Source organism: Phascolarctos cinereus, unplaced genomic scaffold (genome assembly GCF_003287225.1).
Source record: "Phascolarctos cinereus isolate Bilbo 61053 unplaced genomic scaffold, phaCin_HiC Scaffold_4;HRSCAF=312, whole genome shotgun sequence".
Taxonomy (NCBI): domain Eukaryota; kingdom Metazoa; phylum Chordata; class Mammalia; order Diprotodontia; family Phascolarctidae; genus Phascolarctos; species Phascolarctos cinereus.
Window position 1 is genome coordinate 480,337,290 of NW_027555847.1, and position 14,392 is coordinate 480,351,681.

A 14,392-nucleotide genomic window follows, 5' to 3' on the forward strand; every position below is an offset into this window, starting at 1 on the left:
GAACAGGATTTCTGTGCTTGCCATATCTCTTCTTGGAGGAAAAGAAAAAAAAACCTTCCTGTTTTCTGCCCACTCTAGGCATCAATCCTTTAATTAGCTGCCTATTCTAACACCAATGTCTGAAGTATACTTTGGAGTCTGACCTTTCTTGTTTATTCCTATTGTTCAGAAGGGTCAAGGCTAACTAGCAGGCTGCAATGCCCTGATCCTGCCCCATTCTGGCCTGATTTTAAAAACTTCTGCCTGTATGTGAACTTTAATCTCTGTGAAACTTGTAAGCATAGCTTTCATGTTAAAGCACATTTCTATACTAGTCATTTTGATAACTAATCTACAGGCTTTTAGCACAGTAGTATCCTGGACTGAGAGTCAGGAAGACCTGAATTCAAAACCTGTTTTGGACACTTAGAAGCTGTGACCCCTGGAAAATTACTTAACCTCTCTCAGCCTCAAATGCCTCATCTGTAAAATGGGGATATAAATAAAACCTCCTTCCTGGGGTTGTTGTGAGGATCAAATGAGAATAGAAGTATTGTGCTTTGGAATCCTCAAAGTTCTATATAAATATTCTTATTAATCCTTTATCTTTTAGTGCATTTATATTTTGTCTCCCCAAGACTATAAACTCCTTAGAAGCAAAGACCACATTTAATAGAAAAAGTCCTGGATTTGGAGTCAGAAAAATTAGGCTTCTAATTTTCTATTAGCCATTCCACAATCTCTGTGAGCTTCATCTTTAAAATAGTGAGACTTACACTACATACGTCATGGGATTATTGTGAGAATGAAATGAGGCAACATTGATAAAGTTTTTTAAAAAGGTATTTAAATGTGAATTTTAAACTTTTTAAAAAAATCCTCCACAGTGCTGAGGGCTCTAATAGATGCTCACAAAATCCTTATCTGGAGTAGACTTCTGCTAATATTTTAAAAGTTTCAAGGAGTGCTTACCCTATGTACTCTATTCATGTTATGTACCTCTTTTTCTTGATCTCTTGATATCTAATCTAGCTAAATAATAGTCCATATTGGGAAGACAACATTGTAGACCTGTGTTCCAGGCTCTCATTCCTCAACTTCTCAGCCCATCAGAATATAAATGAATGAAAACCTGCCCTCCTTTTAGGGCCATCTACTAAGCTTCTATTTTATTTAAAGATGTTTCCAACTCTCAATTCATTCTCAGATATAACAACTAATATGTCTTAAACTCCCTGCTAAGACAATTGGTTTAGATGACCAGCCCTGACCACTTCCTCAGATTCTCTTTGCTGACTCACCACTCAGTGCCATAGGAAATGGATGGAACTCTACCCAAAGCTCTTGATATTATATTTTTAAAGGGAGGAGTACTGGGGAGAAAATTTTTACTTCATCAATGTAGCAGACTCCTATTGGGAAGCTTCTTCCATCAATGCAGATCGGCCAGTCTCCTGCAATTTATAGGCACTAGGAAATTAAGTGATTTGACCAAGGTCACAAAGCTAGTATTTGATAGAAGTAGGAATTGATCCCAGATCTTTCTGACTTTAAGGTAAATTTTCTACGTATCACTGCATTCATGCCTTTTGCAACATTCTTAGAGAGTCAGAAGTTTTAATTATATAGTTAATAATTATTTTCCATGAGGAGAAGAGGGGAATATTCCTCACAAATCAATATCATGAAGTACAAAACAGGTGAGGGAAATGCATTTGCAGAGGCTACTTGCAGGTGCCAACAGGTAAGTGGGATTAGCCAAAGGCAAACAGAGATATCTAGATCTGCTGGCAGAGCAGCCCTTCTGGTGTTTGTTGTTTATGCACCTTTTCTCTTCCATACCAGAGACCACCAGAAACCTTTGAAGATTTGATTCAAAGACAAAAGCAGTCCTGTCACACTTGGATACTGATTTTATGTAAAATAATAACTTTGGAATATTAGAAAAAGTAAGTTGTGGCTTTGGGGAGTCATCTTGAAATAAATAGCCTGTGGGAAACTATGATTGGTGTCTGGGACTTGTAAAATCACCTTTTGAGAGGTAAATGCTGTGTTGGAGGACAGTTTATTTTTTTTCATATGATTACATACAATGATTACTCCAGCCAATTTACACCTGCTAGAGCAGAACCATCTCTGTTTATACACAATACAGTAGTACCATATTGTGTCTCCTATCTGCCTTCAGATATTTTCCAACAAACCTACTGAGTCAATATCATTCCCTCTTCTGTAGCCCCAAAGTCTCAAAATTAGAGGAGGGGAGAATTAGAGAATCCTAGCAAATGCATAAAAACAAATTTGGTACCCAGAAGAAGCAGCCTAATCATACCCTTAGATCGACAATCCAGGGAAAGGAAATTCCAACACTGACTCCATGGGGCAAACCAGGGGACACCATCTCATTGGAGGAGAAACTCTAGACATTGGTGCCATTAGAGAAATGTCCCTAGGATAACACTCCTTGAAAAAAGGAGACAGAGACTTTGAAACATCAACTTCTGTTAGGAGAACTGTGAGACACTTCTAGGCTATGGTAGGAGGGTGAGATGAGTGTCTGCCTGTGAAAAAGTAAGATGGGTCTTAGGAAGTACTCAACTGGTGTACAATGGCCAGGAAGAGAATGAGCATCATTTAGAAGTTTCTTTGTTATTCTTTAATTTCTATTCTGAAGGAGTAAAAATATTGTGGAATATAAATATAACAAATCTACAATTCTGTCTTTTAAAATCATTATTGTAAGTATCTGTGCCCTCCAAATTTCTGCGCCCTGGGCCAAAGTCCCTCTTGCTTCACTCTAGTTTCAGCACTGAAAACCATAGTTGAAACACATATATGTACCAAAGAAGGTAAAGAAAGGTCCTGGTTTAAGTGAAGAGCCTTTTTTGCTTCATTCTTCCCTTCATTTCTTCCTTCATTCTTCCTTCCTTCCTTTCTCCTTTCCTTTCTTTCTTCTTCCTTCCTTCCTTCTTTCTTTACTCTTTAATCTCCCTTTCTTTCTTCTTTCCTTCCTTCCTTCCTTTTGTCTCCTTCCCTCCATTTCTCCCTCCCTTCCTTCCTCTTTCCCTTCTTCCCTTCTATCTTTCCTCCCTCCTTTGCTTCATTCTTTAATTACTTTCTTTTTCCTTCCTTTCTTCCTTTTCCCTCCATCTTTCCCTCCCTCCTTCCATGTTTTCCTCCCTCCCACTCTTTCTCTTTCCCTTCCTTCCTCTATTCCTTACTTCTCTCCTTCCCTCCCTCCCTCTCTTTTTCCCTCCCTCCCTTCATTCCTTCTTTCCTCCCTCCTTCCCTTCCTCTTTTCCCCATTCCTTCCTTTCCTCCCTCTCCCATTCTTTTCTTTTTTTCCTCCCTCTGTTCCTTCCTTCCTTTCTTCCTCCCTCCATTCCTCCTTTCCTTCCTTCCCTCCCTCTCTATCTTCCTGCCTTCTTTCTTTCCTCCATCCTTCTTCCTTTCTTCATTCTTTCCTTCAACTTTCCCTTCCATTCTCCCTCCCTCCCTTCCTTTCACCCTTCCTTCCTTTCTCCCTCCATTCCTCATTTCCTTCTTCTCTCCCTTCCTTTCATCCTTCCACAGAAGTACTGCTCATCACAGTACTTCAGATGCTCTCAGATTCACTCTGTTTAGAATGATTCTATAAGATCATTTGTTGAAATATAAGGTTTTTAAAGGGATCAAGTACATCAATCCACTCTCTAGCCTTAATAAATTTGTTTTTAATTAGGTAATTAGATGAGTAGATTGTTTACCAGTACTCCAGGGAATGAAACATTATAAAGTAAGTTTTGACAGGATGTGGAAGGGGGGCAAAGGAGAAGGGAAGAAAGAACAGTAGAAAGGAAAAGCGGTCCCAGTGCCCTAGCTAGCACAGAGTGCCAAATGACCTGGGGAACTTTGGAGAGTCATGAGATAGCATGAGGGCATGGTAGCACCTGGTCGGAGGAAGATGGTGAACACACAGAGGATAATGTATGGTATTAACAACAAACTCACCACTTCACTATTCTCCAGGACTATTAGCCCAGATGGATTTGTCAAATTACTTAGTTGTTTCCTCAAATATATGGATTGAAAAGGTTGAAACACAGGACAGGAAGTTTGACTGGGTAGAAATCACAGAATCGCATAATTTCAGAGGTGGAAAGGATTTCAAGTAACCATCTAGTCCAACTGGGAAAGGAATTCTCATTACAACATACCCAAAATGGGCAATTTTGTGCTGCCTGCTGGCTCATCAGAAAAGTTTAAAAGATAGCCACATTCAAACTTAAACAAGCTAGTGAGATTTTTGGATATAGAGATAGAGCTAAAATACAGCTGTTGTGGTACTCCCAGGTGGGAAAGTCAGAAGTGCAGCCTAGAGAGAAATGAGGGGGAATGATATAAAATAAGTCTAGAAAGGTAGATTGGAATTGAATTGTGGACAGCTTTAAATGCTGGCCTGCATTTTTTTTCTGCAGACAATAGAAAGCCACCAAAATTTTTGAGCAGGGTAATATCATGGGCTTATGTGTATCTTAGGAAGACAGCTTTTGTTAGCTTTTGTGGAACACGAATTGAGGAAAAGAAATGCTAAAAACAGGGAGGATCAATAAAGAATAAAGATCAATAAGCAAGAAGTGATGAGGACAAGCACAAGAGGGAGAATAATAGACAATGAGGTTGGAAAGATAGGTTTGGTCTAGGTTGCGAGCAGTTTTATAACAAAGGAGTTTATGTTTTATCTTATAGACAATAAGAAGCCACTGGATTTTGTTGAGTAGGGGAATGACATGGTCATATCTGTATTTTAGGAGAAAAAACACTTTCACAGCTATGTGGAAACTAGACAGGGAAGAACAGAAACTTGAGGCAGAGAAATTGAGTAGGATACTACTGTGAAAAATCTAGGAAAGAAATGATGAAGGCCTGAACTAGGGTGGCATATGTGTGACTATAGAAGAGTCAAATGGGAGAGATAATGTAGAAGCAGAAATAGAAAGATGGCAACAGTAAGGGAGAAGTGAGAACATGGGGCAAAAGACCTCAATTTTCTTGCAAAGTAAGACATGAGGTCCTCAGCTGAGAAAGTGGAAGGGAGAAGTGGGGAGGCCTGGAGAGAGAAGAGAAGGTTTGTAAGAGAAAAATCAGTTGAGAATCATGTCACATAAGCTGAGAGAGGAAAAAGAATATGAAAGAATGGGATTGTTAACTATGAAAAAGCAAAGAGGTCAAGGACATTGAGGACCAAGAAGAGGATGTTAGATTTAGTAGGTAAGATAACCTTACCAAAGTAATTTTGATAAAGTAGTAAAGATAGAAATTTATGAAAATAAGTATCAGATCTATGGGAACTTAGTTATCACTTCACAATAAGTGATTCTTTAGGGTTAGGAATTCTATCTCACCAAGGCAGATACTTCCTTCAGTGGCACAATTCATAACTCATCCATGCTTTTTCATCCTGTTTGATTTTTGTGCATGTCCTTCCATAATGCCTCCAATTTTGATAGCAGTAGTGGTGGTGATGGTGACACGATCAGATCCCCAACACAGCAGAAACTTTCCTGACAAAGGTTAATTTCGAAGAATCTAGTTGAACTACTTCTCATTGGGACAGTGACTAATGAACAGCATAAGCAAATCTAAACACAGGTGACACAATTTCCAATCCATTATGCATGCCTACACCCTTATTTCCCTAATATGTTTTAATTTTAATAGATCCATTGAGAGTGCTAATAGGTAAGTGAGCATCACCCCAGCCACACAGTGTAATGCTGTGTTTATTTTGACCTGCATGTATGTTTTCAAACCTCAGGCTGCTTCTGATACAGACCTGTCAGCTGAAATATCCTGAGCTGTTGATGGGAGCATAGCTAACAATAGTTTCCAGAAGGATTTAAACAAGTAAACCTAAAACAGACAGAATAAAGCAGCAGAAGAAAAGGAAAGGAAGGGAAAGAAGAGAAAAAAGAAAAGAAAGGAAAAGAGAAGAAAAGAAGAGAAAAAGAAAAACCAATAACAATGGATCAAGTGATTGGGTTCTATTTTGATTCTCCTATTATCTAACCACATCATCAGACAACAAGTCATCAAGCATTTATTAAGGGTTTACTATGTGTCAGGCAGTATACTAAGCACTAGGAATACAAATACAAGCAGAAAAGAAAGACAGTCCTGCCTTCAATGAGTTTACATTCTAATGAGTGAAAACAATACCTAAAAGGAAGATGAAAAAGGGGGAAGGTACTCATACAGAGCCTAATGGCAAAGTCATGATTTCAGCCTGCTGAGAATAAAGAAATGGCTGGCCTAGGCACTTTCCTTAAATAGAGGTTCTGGAAGAAGACATCTTATTAGAGGGAGGTGCACAAGGAAAGTGATACTTCTGAGGTGTGAATTCCAGGGTTCAAGTGATCTTTCAGGAAAGTCTAAATTGTAGCTCCATGAAAAATGTGTAACATTAGGCATTGAACCTCTTTGTGACAGCTTCTATAAAATGAGGTTAGACAAGATGATAATTTATGACAACAATAATAGCTAGCATTTGTCTAACACTTTAAAGTTTGCAAATTCTTATTTTATATGTGTTATATTATTTGATCTTTACAGCAACTTTGTGGGGTAGAGGCTATCATTCACTCCATATCAGATGAAGAAACTGAGACTAAGAGAGATTAGGTAGCTAGCCCATATCACATAGCTAGTAAGTGGCAGAATTCAAACTCATGTCTTCCACACTGCAAGTTCAACACTCTATTTGCTGCACCATTTAACATTATTACATTATAACTCTACCACTCCAAGAATGGTTAAGTTGTTCACTGAAATTCATATCATCAGTTTTCCTACCACCCTTTGGCAATGTTCCTTGGCAACTAACTTATTTGTAACTACAAGCTCCCAGAATGACTATATATTATATAGTAGCAGATTTTATTCAGATAAAGAGCTTTCCCCCTCCTTCTGCTTATTATAGTCAGGTAGAAAATAGTTTGATAAAAGTCCAACCTTTTTCTATGTATTGGAAATAGACAATGTTAGAATAAATTACTCCTAGATATCTTGAGTCCATCCCACTAATATCATACAACAAAGATTCCTGGAAGGCCTTGTAAGCCATTGCAATAACTAAATCGCTATTTTACCCATCAAACTGATGAGATGAGCAATATCTACTCTGTGATATTTGGTGTCCATGACACGGCAAGCAAAACTAGCCATTTTCCTATAAATAAATATGATTAAGTGTGACTCTTTAAAATGATCAGTTATCATACAAGCAACCATATTACCCTGTCATGATAAAATTGGATTTGAAGAAAGCTGAAAAAACCAGATCAGCTAATTCTCAATGAGAACTGAGAATTACTTCTCAATGTATACACTTTGATACTTCAGTGAATATTGTGAGCTCATCAATGTAGGTACTCCCTCCAATGATGCAACTCCCAACTTATTCATGTTTTTTTCATTCCTTGTGATTCTTGTGCATGTCCTCAAACGAATTTTCCACAGGTGTCCACTCAATGTTCAAAATCCTTTCCTTTGTATCCCTTAACATTGAATAGGTTACAATGATCACAAGGCACAGTCTGTCCATTTCTTATCACTGAGTCTTACTACATCACTAGTATATCTTCTTTTTTGGCATACATCTCTCTGATAACATCCTTTATACTACTTGGCCTGTGTAATTCTTCACTGAAAATATGTTGTAGTCTATTCACTCTATTCATATGCGCTTTCTTTTTACCTTCTGGTTTTGTTTATTGTAAGAATGTCAAGACTGATAGAATTCAGTTCATCCAATAGTATGTCCTTTCATTGATTTCAAGGGGCTATAATTTGAAGATGAAACAAAAAGGAGAAAACTATCTACTTATGCCACTTATATCATGCACCATAGAAAATTATAGTTAAAATATAAGAAGAGTATTAGTGAGAAGCCCAGTAATTCACAAGAGATGATATCCATGAAGAAGCACATTAATAAAACTCAAGGCATCAGAAGTCGATACTTGGAGGAATCGGGATTTAAAGGATGGCTTTCAAATTCTTGAGTAAGAAATAAGAAAAATGAAATAGGTCAAGATTGTAAATTCGACTTATTTATCATTCAGATGTGGTAGGAAACTGATCTATAATTGAATCATTGTCACTAAAAAGTATAATGTATTTAAAAGGAACAAATTAACAAATTAACCTCTAAAGGAATTAGAGGGGAAAGAATTATGGAGACCATCTCAGTGAATACTAAAAGAGGGAGAAGCAAAGAAACTCCTGTGATGGTGATTTATTAGAGACTACTAATACGATGAAGGAAATGGGTTATGAATTGCAAAAGCATCTCACAAAGCTGTAGAGAGGCATGAAAAAGAAATAGTAAAGGAATTCAAGTATCCAGACATCTTCTAAAGCTCTGTTAAAAAGCAGTGTGACTAGTGAATTCTTGACTTGTGTTGATAATAGTGTCATTCTTGAAAAGGATGATGAAGTGATAGGGGTGAGGGAGGGGGAACTGCTACTACAGATTTTATTTTGACCAATATGGAGCAAATGGTTGGAGGAAGTATCTATGGAAGTGATAAGAATAAGAAATCCATTAATAGTTTGGCATATGCGCTAGATTTTTATAGATTGAAGGATTTTCAAAGCATGTGCAGAAAATAGAAGCAAGGACTGAAAGCTGAGGAAGAAGTCAAAAGAGTTTCCATAGTCATCTAAGGCATATGGCTCTTTACATGTCCTTTGGAGGGGGCCTGGGAGCAGCACCCACATGTCTCAAGGGATCCATTCTTCGCAAAAGAAAAGCAGACATTTAAAAGAACTCCCCTCTTCACTCAAGCAATTTTCAGACCATTTTCTCAGACTCTTTGATGAGTAGCTTCCCCCACTCTTGCTTTAATATAATAGGAGGTCAGTAGTTTAGCAGTCAGCATTGAGCTAAGAGAAAAATATTCATTGTTCTTAAATTTTCAAGGATTGTGGATCACTGTGGATCATGTAGCCCACACAGTAATGTAGACTCATTTACAGCCTGAGCAGCATACAGGGATCAAAGACCCTAGCCTAAGATGTCCCTGATGGCAGCAGTTTGATGTTGTGGATAATGAACTTCTTAATGACCTTGTCCTTAAGCATGTAGCAGACACAATTGATGCAGTGTGTAAGCTAAAAGTGGCAGTCCTTTTCGACTTTTTCATGGTCATTTTGTGATAGAGTTGTTCAAAGAGCCTCTAAGAACAGTATCAAAGACTTTAACATATAGAATGGAACTATGACGAATGCTGTTCAAACGTTTCAGTTGTGTCGAGCTCTGTGACTCCATTTGGGGTCTTCTTGGCAAAGGTACTGGAATGGTTTACCATTTCCTTCTCCAGTGTATTTTTATGGAGGAGGAAACTAAGGCAAACAGGGTTAAGTGATTTGCCCAGGGTCACACAGCTAGAAAGTGTCTTGGGCCAGATTTGAGCTCAGGTTGTCCTGATTCCTGGCCCAGTGCTCTGTCCACTGCACCACCTAGTTGATGAATGCTGAGGACTATTATTTTCATTTGTTTATTAAGGCTATTTAGGTGATATTAGGAGCAAGATAAAGATTAGGAAGGCATCATCATTAGGAAGGCCTTGGAAGTATGGGAAATGATAACAGATGGTAGTGGGAAGGTAAAACTACTCAACTTTTTCTTGTGCCTTTTTTTCTACTGAGAAAAAATGTCTTCAATTTGGGTAGAATAGAACAAAAGTGGTTATTTGTAGTTAGGCTCATCCTAGCTTGAAGGTATTGAAGTAATTTGTAAATGTGACTGCCGATCCAATGACAATCATTTCTGAAAAATCATGGAGAATAGTAAAGATAAAACTGGACTAGCGGCTGGCAAAAGCCCTGATTTTTTAAGCACAAGATTTAATTCTTCAGCCTTTAGGTTGGTGAACTTGACTTTGATTCCAGGAAGAGATATACTTTTTTTGGACCTAGCCATTGTATGGATTGTTTTTTCTTTTGATTGCTTATTTGTTATAGGCTTTGTTTGTAAATTTTCAATTAATTCTTAGTGATAGTGATCTCTAAAAAAGAAGACCATGCCATTCAAGGAAGGGGGCATAGCAACAGCACATCGCAAATTATATGACAAAGGAATAATAATAATTAATTAATCAATTAAAAATTGGGGCAGCTAGGTAGCACAGTGGATAGAATGCAAGGCCTGAAATCAGGAAAACTTATTTTCCTGAGTTCAGATCTGGCCTCAGACACTATCTGTGTGACCCTAAGTCACCTAATTCTGCCTCAGTTTGATGCCTCATCTGTAAAATGAGCTGAAGAAGGAAATGGCAAACCACCCCAGTATCTTTATCAAGAAAACCCCAAATAGGAACATGAAGAGTCAAACATAACTATGAATCTTAGGAGTACTTTCAAGGATTCTTTGGAAAAGACGGGCTCACTAGAAGGGCAAAGGGTTTCCCCCAACAACAACCCCAAGTTCAGTTCTCTCCTGGGGAAAACTGAAGGCTAGCTGAGTGCTTTGTATGTTTTCTCTATAGCTTCCCAGGAGTTTTGTTAAGTCTTTTGTAATTTCTGTGTGTTGAAATAAAGACTATCATATCTCTGATAGGCATTTGAAAACTTTAGAGCTTTATGACAGTTGAGGATGCCATTTACCTACAGTTGGGGAAAATTGAGTAATGAAAAATAAGTATATTGGGAAATTTTCCTAGAAGAAAAACAGGTAGGGGCAATGAAGAAAATTGAGAAACTGACCTTATAGGAAATAAACTCTGGGCCATAAATTCCATGTCCAACTAAAACCCTCATTTTTTTTCTTTTACTTGCTTTTAATCCATATCTACCTCATCCCACACTTATATAATTAACATTTTGAACCCAAAGCATAATTGGACATTTATCCACTAATTTGAACTTAATCTTATTTAGCACCAGGCCGTAATTTTGGTTTGTTAAAGATAATTTTTGAACTTTAAGTAACCAATATATTAGATATCTCCATCAATGTCATTTGTCACCTGCAAAGTTGCATTCTATAATTCCATGCAAATAATACCTCAAAGAATACCAGGAATCATTTCCTTCCATGTTGACATCAGTCTATAGAATTATTCATATAGCTGTAAACCTGCATACTTAAATAATCTTCCCAGTCCCCCTTTCCTCATCTTGTCCATAAAGATATCAAAAGAGATTTTGTCAAATACCTTACAAAATGTCAAAAACAAAGAAAATGTTAAGTTGAATTAGGACAACTCTAAGGTATTTTACAATCCTAAATTATTTTTATCAATTTCGCCTTTTTGTTCAGTTCTATATTTCTAAATCATTTTGCATTTTTTTTTACATCTAACATCACAGAAGGACTGAGACTTATTAGTAGTACCAGTGGACAGAACTATCATGGGTAGCTAAGGCCAGCTAATATTTAGATGTGACTGTCTGCTGGCACATTTTACTCTCAGAAACCCCTCAAGGGAAATGCACAGAAAGTGACTGACTGAAAGCAAATGACTAAATTAAAGGATGACGTTGATGGCTGTTCTGCAGACTCCTAAGGTAAAAGTAATGACTCCCTATGGAATTCAGTGCTATTTGTTAATAAAATCAACTATTCATTATCCATGAACAGGTTGTATGACTTGGAGCATTGCCATGGCAACTCATGTTCCTTCTTGCCTTATGGTTCATGCCAAGGTAACCAACAGCAAGAGTGAGGCCAGATCAATCAGGGAGAGCATAGAGCAGATAAATGTCTGATAATGTGTGCCAATATGTTTTTTCTGTCTACCATCCAAAAGCAAATATAGATGTTCCTTTCAATAACCCATTATTTTCACTTAACCATGCTTCTTCTTGCTTTTCTCAGCATAGATAAATTAGAATTTATGGTTTGCATATGCCACAAAAGGATCATTTAATGTCCACATACTTTAAAAAAAATGAAAATGAATATTTGTGCATTGTCAATATTGAAATTCACTTCTGAAACCTGGGTGAAAATAGACAGTGGTTTTTAGAGAGGGAGAAAACTCATTATGATAGCACCAGCTGGAAATGCTTCTTAGAGTATACATAATAGAGCTTACAGAAGAAAAAAAAATAAGTGTCTAGCCAGACAGTAATTCTTTTCTAGGATATGAAGTACAATGGATCGAATCTTTATGATTCTCTGTCTACAGCACTGTGACCAGAGTAATGGGTAGCTTCACAATCTTCAGTTATGAGTCAGTAACATAACAACAAAAAAAGGATACTTTTCTAGATTGGCAACTGTATTTCAAAAGGTAACTCAGAAAAGACATAAAACTTATTACCTTAGCCAAGTATTCCCAACATAATTAATCAAAAAGGCATTAATAGCAAATCAATTAAGAGGACTTAAGGTCCTCTCTGCTTCCCATGGGGCCCAGGAGTCATTTAACATAAGTAGGCTCTGAGAACAGAAGGTAACTTAGGTTCTACCCTGAAAATGTTTTGACTCAAGCATGAAGTTAATTTCTTCACCCACTGTTATCAATAATAATTAACACAAAGAACAATGAACACAATAGGTAGTATAGTACAGTGGACAAAGAGTTGGTCTAAGAGTCACAAAAACTTGGGTTCAATCCCACTTCTGACACTTGATGATTGTGTGACCCTAGACTAATCACTTGAGCTCATAATCTCAATGCTACTCTTTAAAAGTATAAGTTGCAGATGAGATGCCTATCTACATTAGTACAGGGAATTCCTTACCCCAATGAAATTACAAGTGAGATCTGAAACTTAACCATTTACTTTAAAAGTCTGAGGAGCAAACATTTGCAGATATATAATGCTGTGGGTATGGTGGTTCATTATACAACGTGCACTTAAGAATTTGTATTAGTTGAAAACATGTAAGTTTCTTTACCATGCTACTTCTAGGTTTCCTCTCACTGGAAATCTTAAGGCAATGGTGTATAACCACTTGTAGTGTGTATTGTATTGGGTGTGCAGAGTATAAATTGAATTAGATAGCTGCTAAAATCCCTTCCAATTGTAAAACCCATGATTCTGATTCTGTGAACAATCTTTTCTCACTCACTATGTTGTGCTCTGGAAGCAGATAGTATGAAATATATGGATAAATTTATATAACATTGTTCCAGAAAGAGAGCATTTATAGCTTTAGAAAATTATATTCAAGTTTTTGCCTCCCTCTTATGATTCTAGTACTTCTTTTTTGAAGGTTACTAAAGTAAAAATGTCAATTAGATACAAAAAAAACCCAAGTTGTTGATAGCAAATTATGACCAATTTTGTTCCTGAACATGGGAATATTATGTCCTTCTGTTTCTATGGCAATCATGTGAGAGATGATACTGAATTACTGCCTCCTCAAATCCATATCCAGATTTTCACCTGTTTCTTTTCTCACTCTGGCCAGTACAACTTCTCTCCATCACTGGACCATACTAATTATCTCCCAAAGGAAACAGTGCACTATTTTTATATAGAGAAGGAGCTGATTTGCCTAAGATAGGCAAATTATTAGGTGAAAATGAATGTGAAAACTTGATACATTTAAGTAACTTTAATTAAGAACTTTGTGAAACAGGAAATAAGAATAGCAGACTGAATAATAGAAATTATCCCTTGCAGGGAGTGGACCAGCAATGAGTGTACTTTTGACAGGAATCAGCTCCCTGTAAGTAAAGTTAATTGCAACCTTGAGACAGGGAATTTAGAAATCAAAGAGATCTACAAATAAAAAGCAGGTCATCCCTCTCCCTCCCCAAGCAGAACTGTCCCCTTGTGAACATTTTTATTCTTGCTTTTGTGATTTTAAAGTAATTCTAAGAGATGAGATGCCCATTGCTTCTCTTTGGGAATTGATTACACTTTGACCAACTGCATCAGAAAGATTGTCCCGACACAAACATTGAATTCCTGCATTATATTCCTTCACTCCTACTTGCCCTCTAGTGACAACAGTTGCCAGGTCTGCACATAAATGACACAAACTAGTACATGTAGTCAAAAGATAACAGGAAATAATAGGTAGGGGGCTGGACATGGAGTGAGAAAACCTGTGTTTGGATACTGCTATCAACTGTGAGTCTCATTTACTTTATCTGTAAAATAACCATATTCATTACCCACTTCACAGAGTTACAAGGAAAGGGCTTTGCAAACCTTAATGTACTATATAAAGGTAAGTCTTTATTATAGGTATGTAAGTCAATGGGACAGCTACATAGCACTGTCCAAGGTACTTGCTAGTGGCTCTGCACTAACTTAGGTTGAAATAGCTACCTGGATACTCTGAAATCTTTGGCTTTTACCTGGACAAGCTCCATGTGGTTTCCTATTCTTGCCTAGACTTTTTTCACAGAATTACAGGAAGAAAATGATAAGTATAAAGGAGTCAGAAAAGTCCCATTTCCTTTCCTCA